We start from the raw sequence: 13,687 nt of genomic DNA on the forward strand, positions 1-13,687 counted from the left end.
CCAAGAAACCACCGCATTCCAAACCTTGCACTTCGAACCCAGTTTTTTCTTTCTTCTCTGGAAACATTTCCTGACCCCGTGACCTAGGCAACGACTCCAAAGACTAGTGTGCCTTTCGCTCAAGGGGGTGTGAGTGTTGTCAACCCTTTTCATCTCCCAAGGAGAAAGGAAATATCTCAACAGCCCATCCCTGCATATTGTCTCCTCCCCAGCAGATGTTAGCGCCTTTGCTCAGAGACCCTCCAGTAACAGTGTGTCTGCCCTGCACAGGCACAGGGGACGCGGAGCGAGCTGGCATCGACCAGAGGAAGGCGAGGTCCTCCCCCAGAGGCGCATTCCTGTCCATCTTTCCCTGCACACCTGGAGCAGGCTTGCAGGCTGCCAGACGTCACCACCTGCCAGGGAGAGGGGAGCCCTGAGCCAGTGGGAAGTGGGAGGGGCCACCCGATGCCCCACTGGTGGGCAGCCCCGGCGCAGTCCTGCATGAACTAGCATCTTCACTACTCCCTTGGGGGCATGGTCTCATCTCTGCCACAGGAATCAACGGGGAGGCTGAAAAGAGAAAAGAAACAGCACCAGTCTCCTCTGTCTGACCTGATGGAGTTCTTGCTGGCGTCTTGCCAGCACGTGGGGTGCTCCCCAGGGTTGGGGTACAAGTTTCCTCCCTACCTTTGACCTTTTAAAACAAACAGGTTTTCTTCCCTCTGTCGTGCAAAGACAGCTTCAGGCCTTGCTCAGTTCTTACAGACATTCACGCCCTGGCCACAGTGCTAAAAATAGCCTCCTTCCTTTCTCACATTGGTTAGGCTTCCGCCCGCCCCGCCCGCCCGCCCGCCCAGTTTGGTGCCGCTGGCCACTCTGCAGCCTAGGCGAGAAGGGGGAGCAATAGAGCTCCCCGCTGCTGCCCTAGACGGGTCCTTCTCCAGCAGCGAGAGGCTTCGGCGGGCAAGGCCAGGGGCCGGCCGCCAGCGAGCCCTGCCCAGTGGCCGCCAGAGGGAGCCCCGTCGAGGAGCGGCGCTCGCGCAGCCTCTCCCCTGCTCAGGGGTCCGTTCTGCTCTGGCACACAGGATCGTCGATCCCAATTCCCGGTGCTTTGCATTTATTTTTTTTCTCTTCCCTGGGCTCCAGGATGTTATTTTTAGTAGAAGAACTGCTATAAATATTTATAAAGGGCAGTGGGTGGAATGAAGTGAGAGGCCCCACAGCTGGCGTTCCCCCTCCCCAATACACACGCCTCTGCAGACCCCTGCCCACTGCCTGAGGAGATCTGTGCAGAGCCCGTGTGCTCAGCCCAGCCACACACGGAGTCACACGGAAACCTGAGGGAGCAGCCAGGGTAAGACAGGGGCGGGATAAACGCCCCATCCTTCCCTCGCATGCATATCTTCTCCCTTGGTGGCTCTCATTCCTAAAGGAGAGCAAGGCTTGTGTGGGAGTGCGCCCTGGTGCGTCCTGGCTTCTCACTTGGAAGCACTAGTTGGGAGCGGCACATGCAGCGGGATTGTTCGAGCTGGGTGAGAGCAAGAAGGAAAATGGGAGCCGGGAGCTGGCTTCCCCTCAGGTGTAAAGAAATAGCCCCATTCTCCAGCCCCCCATCTTCAGGAGGAGACCCCAGGCCTGGTGGAGGGCTCGTCCCCCACAACAGCTCTGAGTGCTGCCTAGGCCCACACTGACCACCAGCCAGTTGTGAGCTGAGGCCCTGGAGAGCCACCAGAGGCTCTGGGGGGAAAAACAAAACAAAAAAAAACATTGGTGTCAAGGCGCTCCCACACATCAGGAAGTGGGAATCCATCCAGGCTTGTCTGGATGGCCAGAGGGGCAAGAAGAGTAACGTATGGGAAGTTCTAAGGGACACTCAGTGCCAAAGGATGGTGATTTTAGGTATGGCGGGGCTATCATGAGGTCTTGGAGGTGACACTATTGGGTGGCTGCTTCCCCACAACCCTGACATCTCACTCTTGGTACCCCGAGAACAGGGCAGAATCCCACCTCCTGGTCCCTCACATAAACTGCTTGCTTCTTCCGGGGCAGAAAGAGCCAAAGGAACAGTCAGATTAAAAGCACCAAAGCAGCCAGGTGCTCAGGCCAGCTGAGGTGCACGTGGCGTCTGGCGGTATCCCCTGGGCCTGGTCTGCGCCACTCTGCCTGGGAGCCTGCCGAGCCCTACAGGCTGATCACCACTCAGCAGGTTCGCTCGCTCTCTGCTTGCCTTGCAAAGGAGAAGCATGCACGTCTTCAACCGCGAGAGAGGCTCCAAACTGCGAGCCTCCCACGATACCAGGCCCTGAAAGATGATAAGGGTCCCTGGAGCGAGCCACAGGGATGGGCTCAGATGCCAGCATGAGGTGTATAGGATGGTCCGTGTTTATATAAATACTTGTTCACAGTCGATTTCTCGGAGAGCTGGGATAAGCCACCATTACCTAAGGCCCCTGAGGTACCTGCCTCCTGACTTCTTGACATCTGATTTACATCAGAAGCTTCAAGTTAGTTGGGTCCCTTTCCTCAACCCTGACTGGGAACACAAGTGGTCATCCGATAGTGGGGCACTTCCTTCCTAATTGCTGTGACCATTTAGGAGCCTAATTTAACCTAAGTAGCTGGTCTTTTGAGAGGATTGATATATACCATTAGCCTCGTGGGCCCCCCCGGGCTGGTGATATTTTGTAGCTGTGAAGACCCCTAGAGTGGTCCCAGATGCATCCTGGGTCTTGGGGAAATTGTGACCCCACCAAGCTCAGGTCGGTAAATCCCAGCCATGCTGAGGTGCCATTTATTTTCACAGCCTCATCTGCTGGGTGTGCCTTGTACACTGGCAGATTCACGGCGCTCTCCTGCATGCTTACACCCTGCTCTTGTACTCCATGGCAGCTTCGGAAAGGTACAGTTGCTATGGCAATGCCCAGAGCCATCTGAATTCCTGCTGCACCTTCTGGAAGAAACAGGCTTGTGAAAAGCCGTTCAGTGGATTCCAAATCTAGCCTTTCCTGGCCTCTCCTCTGCCAGGGGTTCAATGATTCTTACAGACTGGAAGTGTGGGAGGTAGGGAGCCTGTATTCCCTAGGGAAGATACTCCGTAGCTGCAAGCCACATGCACCTGGACAGATTATCCGTGGGTGGGTCAGAAAACTACAGAGGCTTCATACCCAGGGCTCTCAGGGAAGAGGCAATACCAGTGGTCCTCAAACTCTCCTGTGCACAGTGGGCTTTTCATTCAGGTCCCGGTTCATGGGTCACACCAGCTCCACCATGGCTGGGGCCCAAGACCTTTCTCACTTAGTCTCTTAGCCTCGCTGTCAGAGATGGCGTCCTTGGACACCAGGCCTCCATCTCCAAACAAGAATTCAGCCTGGGTCCTGGGTCCATCGTCTCTAGAAGTCATCCGCACAGTTCCTTAAAATCCCAGGCCTAGTAGTCAGAGTCGCCTTCTCCACACATCCTGAGAAAGCAGGCCTTATGGTTCCTCCCTTCTCCACAAGGCCAAGTGGCCACTGGGTGACGATGAATGGTGTGTCTTTCGTTCACCAGCTCATAAATAGCCTGAGGAAATGTGCCTGGGTGACTGGCCTGTACTGCCTTGGCCCCTTGACCTTTGAGGTACTACCTCTTGAGGCTCCCCTAATAGGGTTGCTCTTTTGGAAGGACTATGCCCCTGGGGCTGCTGAGAAGGAAGCCATGCATAGAGGAAGTAGAGCTGGGGGGGCTGGGTGCAGAGGAGCAGCTCTGGGAGTGGGCAGCAGCCTGCAGATGTTGCCTGGGAGGTCAGCCTGCATGTCCTGCGCCAGCTCCTCCAGATGGGAGTCAGGCTGGACAACGGGTGAGTGGGAGGAAGGAGACCTCCAGGCTTGAAGCCTCTTCCCTTGGCTTCTGGTTGGTGTTTGTCCTGCTTTCCTCATTGCCTACGCAAACATCCCAGGTTCACCTTTTGCCGCCCAACCTACTTTGGGAGCCCACTCAAAGGAGGGGAACAAAGGACCGAGGAATATGGAGCAGCAGGGTGAGAAAAGGATGTGTGGGCTGACAGACCAGGGAGAGAATAGAATAGAAGAGGAAGAAAGGACGGGAAGAGGCAGAGTGCAAGCTGAAGAAGGGACGTTTGACACGGACCCAGTAAACTGGACTATAGGTGGAGACGGGAAAGATGAGGACGGCGAGTAGCAGGGTTGGGTGGATTCTCATTCCTCAGTACTAGGCTTAGGGTATCTCATTCTTTGTACTGTTGTGGCCACAGCTCACAAGCCCCAGGTTCACCCTAATTTCATCCCCTCTGGCTTTCCATCCCAAGCTAGGGTGGAGACAGGCTGCCCGTGCCTTCCCCTGGGATCCCCTAACTCCTGTGGTGGCCCCTGCTCCAGGCACAGGCCTTGGCCCCAGAAGGCAGAGGCCTTATCTTCCCCACCCTGCCCTCCCTCCACATCCCACCCTGACCCCAGCCCAGTTTCTAGAGCTCAGCTGCAGCCTCACACAGTGTAGATGGAATTTCCCCTGAGGTTGTCTGGTTCACCGGAGTCGCTTATCTTCTTGCCTTTAGCCATTACTGGAGAGTGGAAGGGAATTAGATAGGGGTCATTGGAAGGCCTCTGGAGCCAAACTTCACAAAGTGGGGGATGTAAAGCTAGGGTGGGGCTGGGAGAGGCCCTTGTTTAACATTTCTGTTTACTGAGGCCCCCACCCTGACCTGCCACAGCCCACCTCACCTGGTTTCTAACTGGGCTATTCCTGCCCCCATTTTATGACGGAGATTGGGTCTTTCTTCCCCTGCATATTCTTTCAAGGGAGACGGCTCCTTGGGCAAGGTCACTGTCTAACTGTATTGTACACACAGCTACCCTCAAAAGGCCTTCCGACTCAGCACACCCAGGCACACCCAAGACAGGAACTCACTTCCAGCAGGGCCCTGGAGGAACTCAGAAGCCACAGTCAGCCCCTAGCCCCCATGTCTGGAGAGCACTGAGCAGACAAGGGAGGAAGTGGAAGTGTACCTTGAGAAACCAGCCAGTAGAGCTGCTTAAAGACATCTAGGAGTAAATGAAGGGAAAATACAAGAACAGAAGAAAACAGCAAGATGATTACACACAATTGTAGCTGTTGTGTAAGACGCATGAACCTCAGGGTTGCTGACATCGCTGGGTGATAAGAATAGGTGGGCTTCTTCAAGACGGCTTTGTTCTAAAGGGAGGGGAACAAGCATATGTTAAGTGCCTACTGTGTGCCAGGTGTGTTCACATAAGTGATCTTATTTAGTGCCATCTGCTCGCCAAAGCAGGAGTGTAGGTGTTACCAATTCACAGCAACAAGGCTCTGAGAGAGGTCAGGTATTTGCCCAGTTAGGAAATGACAAGCCCATCGGCTCACTGGAACACAACTCTCCTTCCCACTAGGTGACACAGCTGATGTGGCAGAACTTCAGCAAAATGTCGAGGGAGAGGAAGACTATTCCAAGTTTGGGGGAGAGGGGCAGGGAGATGGCTCAGGGAGGGAAGTAGAATGTTGAGTCAGTCGTCTCACCTAGAACCTGGTTTGTCTACTTCAGAAACTACCACGGGAAAATAATTGACTTCTTGATTTTTTTTTTTTTTTTTAATCTTAAAGACAACCAAGATAGTGTCTGATTCCTAATGCCACCTCTGCCTCTGGGCATACCTTTCTCCTATGCTCCCCAGTCAATGCAGAACCAACCTGTTCCTGCCAGAGATGATTGAGTTTGATTCCCCTCCAAGCCGAGCAAGAAGAAGAGGTAGGAATAGTGTGAGCCCTTGTAAGCACATTGACTTAGTCCCCACAACTTTCCCTAAAAGGTACTACCAGCACAGTCATCCCATGGACAGATAAGGCAACCGGAGGAGAGAAGTATTTTGCCCGGGGACAGAGGGGCAGCCAGTGGCAGTGACTTGAATCCCGGCAAACCGTCTCCAGAGGCGTCACCTGACCTCTGACGTATTCTGCCTCTGCAGCTAACATTGAGCAAGATTTCTGGGCCTGGTGCTGTGGTGTTCTTCCCATGTGTTATCTGACACAGGAAAGGAAAGGCGGAGGTTCAGCCTCGGGTTAAGCCGGGTGGTCTTTCACTAGGCCTACTCTGCATTTTGGAAGCCTCATTCACACGGACCAACACTGACATCTGGGGCTCCTCAGCCTCCACCCTGACTTTGCAGGGCAGGTTTGGAAGGACTCCCATCCCACCTGTCACTTTCAGCCCTGACCAGGCCTCACACGAAAGGGATTTGCAAGGGGCTACACCAGCAGCCCTGGGTGGCAGAATCCCCCACTAGATAATATGGTGGGAGGGAGGGCACCAACAAGAACTCAGCCCTGGGGAGGGTTAGGGCATGTCAGAGAGCTTTAGAGTGTGAATGAGCCAGGAAACTGACACCCTGGAAATCCGGTGGTCCTGGGCCACACAGGGAGGTGGTAGAGGAACTCCTGCTGGAGAGACCTGTCTGGTCCTGCCACACTTCCTTCTGTGAACGTGCGTCAAGGGAATGGGTCCCGCTGCCTCGTATCCTCCTGGACCTTAGGACACTCCTCCAGGAGAACATACCAGATTCCTCTATGCCTCATTTTGTATCTGGGTCTAAGGCTATATGAGCATTCGCCCCACCCACCCCCCATTAACTGACACCTAATCACGAGGCTTTACTCCCAGGGAATGGAGGGTCCCCTCGGCTCACAATATTCCCCCTGCCAGAAGGAGGTCTGCCTGGAAGTGACTGGCCTGGACTACGCTGGCCAGAGAGGGGATCCCCCTCTTGGCTTTTAAGTCCCTTGCAAAATTAGAGGGGCAAGCACCTCTATATTGCATTAAAATGAAATAGAGTGCTTCATTTGCCATTCACACTTGGTCCTCTGTATAAAATGTCACTGTCCTCAAGAGGCCACAGCCCAAGGTGGGGGAGTGTCTATGTACACAGACCATTAATACAAAATAATGCATGTTCATTACCAAACACATGGTACAGAAAAGTGCTAGGAATCAGGGAAGGAAGAAGAGTTCAACCATCAGTAAATAAAATGATACCAAAATATGAAATAACAGGAAACATACTGTGTCTTATTACGTGGGTCATTCCTTCATTTGCTCACACAGCCTGCTCCGGGCTGCTTTTAGAGTTCCAGTGAGTTCTGTTACTGTTTCCTACACTTGTAAGGTCTTAAATATGCCTGGTCAGCTTCTTTAGCGTCTTCATTTTTTAAAAAACTATTTTTGAAGCAAAACCTTCCTCCGGGGATAAAACTTCCCTTCACTGGCTCTTTTGAAGCCACACAACCCCTTCTCCAGGCCAACGCCTCCTCTGAGGTCTTTCCATCTGGTGGCTATGGGGTGTCCGTATGCCTGGGCTGTTTTCAATTACACCCCTCAAGCTGAAGCTGAGCAAATGGCTCTACCAAGCTGATTTTCCCAAGGGTCAATCTTGTTTTGGACCAACATGTCAAAACAAAATCAACTCAACCTAAAACTCATACAAAGCAAATAAGGACATCTATTTGTAGATTTACCTTAAAAATTACAAGGGCCCACCCAGGGTCCCCGCACAAACCAGTGTTGTGGCCTCAGGGTGGTTAAGACGGCTCAGGCCTGGGATTCCCTGCCTCCTCCCGCCCAGGATGGAGGTGGGATAATGAGAAAGCTTCCACTTCACCCTCTCTGTCACCTGCCTTCTTGCCACTGCAGACGCCAGGCTGGGAAGGGTGTCTAGCCCCAAAGGTTGTGTGCACCAGAGGCTTGGAAGGGCGACACTCCTCAGCCTCACACCAGGCTGCAACCTCACGGGGTGGGGGTTAGCTGGTGACCTCACACTGACATGGGCCCTTGCCCTTGCTCTTGCCCCAGTCTCATTTGCCAACTTTGCTCTCTGGAGAACGAGTGCTTTGAGGAGCACATCCCCACAGCAGCCGGGTCCTTATTGTTTGGACTAAGGAGACAGACACTCAGCTTGCGGTTTGAGTCTAAATTGGAGGGAATAGCAGAGAATGGCCCAATCATTTTCCGTGGCCCCAGAGGTGTTATTAAAACAATTTAATGGGTTGCAAATGGTGAAGTATCAGAAAATTTCACAGAAAAGATCCAGATTTACAGCTTCTCTGGAAAAGTTACGAGTATCTGGCTATAGTGGTCCCACATTTCCCCATGGCAACAAGTCGGCTGAAGACCCTCAGACACCCTCCTCTCTCATCTACCAGGTGTGGGTGTCCTGGGGCAGCTGCTTGGGGGGCCACTGTGGGCATCGAACTGTCAGGCTCTCCTGCTCCATAAGGGTGTCCTTGCCTTCTCGGAAGCCTCAGCTAGAGAATGCCTCCCCTGACTGTTCTCAAGCATCATCAGCCCACAGCCTCCCTCTGACTCTGAGGAGAACCAACCCTTTTACTAAGAGCTGAAACAACTGAATTTCTGGGGAGCACAGACGTGTAGGAAAGTATCCACACACCCACAGTATTCCACCCCCTTTGCTGCTTCTGTGCAGAGCCAGAGTCCCAGAGCTTCTGGGACAGAAGGGCCAGAGAGGGGCCTCAATGCTGAATGGGACAATCGGCTGCTCCCAGTGCCTGCTGTCACTGTGACGTCTACCACCATCACAATATAGGGGAAACTCCAGTGGCAAAAACCCCAAACCCCCAATCTATATGTGGATTGCTGTTTTGCTCAGCAGCAGTCAATGTAAAATTTGCCTAGGCAAATGCCAAATAGTGATGTTCCTGGCAGACATGACCTTGGGGCAGCCACCTCATAGTGATGGCAGTTGTAGGATGGTGGTGACTGCCCAGGATGGGCCTGAGCTATAAGCAGGAAAGGATAGGTAGTGTTAGAGAAACAAGCAGCTGAGAAAGAGTATGAGGAGAGACCCTTCAATGTTGTCACACTCATGAAGTTAACCCAGCTGGGACACTCACCTTCCCTGAAACATTTATGTTTTGTGTCTCCATTCAGTTAACACACGGAACCCTGAACCTTGGAGTTCGTTTTTTATTATTAGTTTCAGATGTATGAAAGAATGTACTAGTTAGACATTTCACCCCTCACAAAGTGATAACCCCCTCCCCCACCTTGGAGCTTTTTAGCACACGTTCTTCCCATCTTCCTGAATGGACTGTAAGCTCCCTGAGGGCAGGGATGGTGACACATTTCTTTAGTTCTCCTTACAACATATAATATTCTCCAACATTCCTGATGACTAAAATGAGTGCTTATGGACAAAAGCTTAAAGTGCAATGATTTATTAAATATAAATAGATACATTAGATAATAAAATTTCTGCCCATCAGTCAACACTCATGAAATTCTAGAATGGTGTCTGAACAAAGTTTACAAATATCCACCTACTATAACCTGCTGATCTAAATAACCCCACCCACCCCACTCCTGGCCCAAAACTATAGCTTCTCAGCCAGATGCTCTCATCCAAAGGATCCTCGTCACCTCTTCAGGGTTCTCTAAGAGCCATACCTTGCCTGCAGGCACTTATGGGTACGGGGCAGACAGTCCAATCACCCTGGTCCACATGAAGCAATTTTCTACTCTGTGGCAGTGACCACTGAACATACCCCAAGTTGGGAAAGCTCAGACAGGGTATAAACCTTCCCAGACATACCCACAAATTTGAAACGGGAGGAGGTAGAAGAGAGAAAGAGTGCTGGGTGCATAGTGGGTACTGATTCTGAGTGAGCAAATAGCTGAGATATGGTGACTCAGAGGGTGCACTGACCAGACCCTGAAACTTGGATTAGAAGCGAATTATTGTGTAGACGGTTCCTAACAAATGTGGGTGAGAGACTGCTAATGAATATGTGGTTTAAGATGATGCAGAGGGTTATCCGTCTGCAGAAAAAAACTCATAGAAGCTAAATGGGGTGGTAAGGATAACGTCTCCAGTGAGAAAGGCGCCAACACCAGGCCCCGCTGCCCAAATGGCGTTCTCTTGGCTGCCTAGAAAAGATGAGTGGCCTGAAGTCCTGGGCCTCGTGCTGGGTGTCTGGGGGTCCTGGACCCTTGCTCTAACTCTCAGTTCTAGCATCCTACATGCCTCCACTTCTGCTCTCTGTTCACTGCCTTCCAGTTTACCCTGCCATGGATGTGATTGGCCTACCTCCTGAAAGGTACTTGCATGTGTGACTCGCCCTCTGCCCCAAGTTGGTCCCAAGTCATCCAGTCCTGCTGGGGCATCTCAGGCTGCCCCAAGCTTCTATGACCTACCCAAACCTGGCCTAGACCTACCACCTCATGCCTCAGTTTATTCTTTTGAATCCTTCTTCCTGTGAGCCTGCACCTTCCGAGTCCCTTGCTAAGACTCCTCCTTCTGCCTCTGTCTTTGCCCTGCAATCTTCTCTGATATTGCTCCATCCTTTCCCAGAGGCTTGGCTGGGGTCCTACTCCTTGGGGAGGGCTTCCCTGGGCTCCCCACCCCTGACCCTGTCTTCTTGGAGCCATGGGAACAGTGGACTGAGCACAGGCTGGGCAGTGGATGGGGTGTCAGATTCACCTACACTTGGATCCTGATGCTGCTTCTGTCTAAGTGTGACCTCAGACACGTCACGCCTTATTTATTCTCTGCACCCGTAACATGAAAAGAATCCTAACCTTCATGGTTGTTACAAGGATTATATTCAAACCCCTGAGGTACCTGAAACAGTACTCGGCACACAATACATGATCGATAGCCATTACTTTCCTTCCTCTGACACTAAGTACACGACCCACTGGGCACTAAACATGCTGCCCATTCAGGCCCCACTAACTTGGGGAAGGGCTCCCGGGCCCAACTGGCCAGGCTCTTCCTGGACTCACTAGTGAGACAGGTATAGAGGAATCATGCTGCCAGAGTGAGCTCCACGCCTGATGCCAGGTGGCTCAGTCACCCCATTGGAGTCTCCCCAGGGCCAGCAAGGGCTGCTCAGGCTTGGGACACTGATTCATCGCCCCTGCACAGACATGTGAAGGGCCACCTGCAGAGATTGGAGGGTGGGGTCCAGAATTTGGAGCCAAACCTCTTCCCCTGCTGTAGCCTTCAAATCACAGGAAAAACTACTTATGGGGGTGGGGGCTGATCCAGGAGTGCAGGTAAGGACCAGGATGGGATGGGAGGGTCACCTCACAGAGCTCATTCCTGACCACCAAGTACAGGCACACCCTCCTCAGTGACTAACTGCCCTCTCAGTGGGTGAGGCAGATTTTTCAAGCCTCTGAAACACCGGGGCCTTGCCCCCACCTTCTCTCCGGGCCAAGAGGCGGGTCACCTTAGACTAAAGAGAGCCCTCTCAGCACAATTGACCTTTCACTAGAGATACCCGGCTATGAGCACTCTGCGTTTAGACTTGAGGAGGTTTCTCTACAGAACAAGAAGAATCTGCTCCATTCCTCCATCAGACGTTTATAGCGCACCTACTAGGTACCAGCCATAGTCTAGGCCCTGTGGATACAGCCAAGGACAAAGCGCCCGCCCTCAGGAAGCTTGCATTTTACCACAGGAGACAGACGAGCAGCGATTGTGCAATGTCAGGGGGTGTGGTAAACGCTCAGGGGAAAAACAGCCCTGTGAAGGTTTGGAGAGTGAGTCACGGAGGGGAGGACGCCGGAGCTCCTCATTGTCTGCCCCTACTGAGCAGTACCTAGCAACTTTCTAGGTGAACAAAGAAACAATTCCATGCAGCAGGAATTTCCCTTGGTAAGTCTCCAATCGAGGACTAACTTTTTTGCCCTAACAGTTTATGACCTTCTGGGTCATGTCCCACAGCTGCCAGCCACCTGGGCCAGACTCTCCCAGCAGCTAGTCCAGCCTCCGACTGGCACCCTTCTGTTTTCGCCTTCCCTCTATAGTCCACACTGTGTTCTGGACTCCAGGCCTTTGTTTCACAGACCTGTGTTTTTGTTCATTTGTGTTGCCAGTTCTTCTTTGGCCATATTCTCCAGTGACAAAATTTACAGTCCCTCTAACACAACTGACAGTCCATCTTCCAATCCCAGAAGATGGCTTTCTATCTGGAAGAAGAAAAGAATATTCTGGAAATTATATGCTTTCCAGTGCTTACCTTCACACCGACCAGACAGGACGATGTGGGTTGCCCCAGGGTATTCCCCGAGAACGCCTCAAATTTTCTATTACCCCTCCACAGCTTCCAAACTTTCACAGGGGAGCGCAACAGGCCTTCTGAAATGAGATGGATTTTACCAGGATGGTGCACTTTGGGGAAGTGGCTGTGCTGCCCGGTACGCAGTGCTGCAGTTCCTCAAATCCCCGCTCTTCTCGCAAGGCACAAGCCACTTCTCGTTTATTGTCACAAGGGAATTTTTAATTCGATGTGTGTGATTGCTGAGTCGCATCTGTAAGCTCCTGGAGGGCAGAGCCAGGTTTGTTTGGCTCCCCATTGACTCCGCCAAACCCCGCCCAATGGGCAACTCCAGAAAGTGAGCTGTCAAATGTGCAAGGAAAATACACCCACAGATACAATTATATTGGTAATACACATACAACAGGCAAAGACTAAGGAAACATGAACAAGGAAGGTATGGCTGAGTGGTAGACGTAAACCTTAGCTTTCTTACAAATAAACAATGTATTTATTATAAATAGGCCCAACCAAGGATATTTCCCGGTGTGTAAATTTATGAGGCGTCTTATAAAAGCATAAGAAAATCACACACACACGCACACACTCACACACGCTTCCTCTCCAGTAACTCAGACACTTTGGGTGCCCTCCCTAAGACCCGCTCAGGACACGGAAGAAAAGCAAGACTGAGCTCAACCAATCAGAAGTCAGCACTTCTAAGGACCCTCCCCGCCACATGGGTGACAGACAGCATGTTCCGCCCCCAGCGCAGCGCCACCTGGAGGTCGAGGAGTGCAAATGCAGAGGCTTCCCTGCTAGGCGGAGACCGCACACCTGGCCCAGTCTCCGCGGCGGGTGAAGATTCGGCCTCCGGATCCCGCACCAGTCAGCCCGCCTGGGCACCCACTGTACGTTCGTACAGGGCGGAGCCGCTGAGGAACTGTCAACGGCGATTTTTAACCCGTTTACTCAAGTGAGTTTTCCCACAACTTTCTTCTAATTGCTGTTCTAAATTATCCCTGTTTGACCAGAAGAATGGGTTTGATGGAGGAAAAGTGGCTTAGAAAAGTGACACAGCGGTGGTTTTAAATGGTTCAAGAACATCTCTTTGAGGCCCAACCCAGCCTCCATTAGGCAGAGGGATGTGGAGAGCGGGTGGATCCCTTCCCTGGCCCCCGGTCACTGGGACAGGGGTGCAGGGACTGCCCCCCACTTCCATCCAGTGCCCGGATCCCAGGAGGAGCCCAGGCTGCTGGCACGGCACCCAGGCACCCAGAACGCCAGGCCTGACCGCCAAGGGGTCTTCATCTCCCCGCTCTCTGAGTGGGCCCGGCTGCGTGACCATCAGCTCTGCCCTCCCTCGCGCGCTCAGGGCACAGAACGGAAACCATCCTTCTTCATTTCATGGTCCTTGTTCCCAGCTGGGAAGGAGCTCTGCGGAGTATCCCCTCTGAGGACACTGGAGGCCTGCCTGGCTCAAGGTGGATTTCCCCTGGTCACTCAGGGGCCCTCAGCACAGGCCTGTGGGCGTTGCCTGCTCTCCTCTGCAGGGGTGTGTTTTTTCAGGAGGAGGGAGTCCACTCAGGCTGGGGTGGCAGAAGAACAGCCGGACTTCTGGGAAGTCCAGGTGCTTTCAGCACTTCCG

The 13,687-nt window shown here is 52.6% G+C and overlaps 1 protein-coding gene across 20 annotated transcripts in view; it reads left to right on the plus strand.

Moving 5' to 3' along the window:
- DTNB (dystrobrevin beta) overlaps positions 1–1,727 on the plus strand; it is a 185,464-nt gene extending 183,737 nt beyond the window's left edge. For 12 of the 20 annotated variants that reach the window (XM_081068501.1, XM_081068517.1, XM_081068522.1 and 9 more), the window contains one exon: positions 271–713. The gene's annotated coding sequence lies outside the window, so the exon portion shown is untranslated. Of the gene's footprint in view, positions 1–270 lie in introns of all 20 variants that reach the window. The other 8 variants (XM_081068519.1, XM_081068514.1, XM_081068505.1 and 5 more) reach the window with 5 other exon arrangements.
- Positions 1,728–13,687: the final 11,960 nt, after the last annotated feature.

This window comes from Rhinolophus hipposideros (genome assembly GCF_964194185.1).
Source record: "Rhinolophus hipposideros genome assembly, chromosome: 12".
NCBI classification, from domain to species: Eukaryota; Metazoa; Chordata; class Mammalia; order Chiroptera; family Rhinolophidae; genus Rhinolophus; species Rhinolophus hipposideros.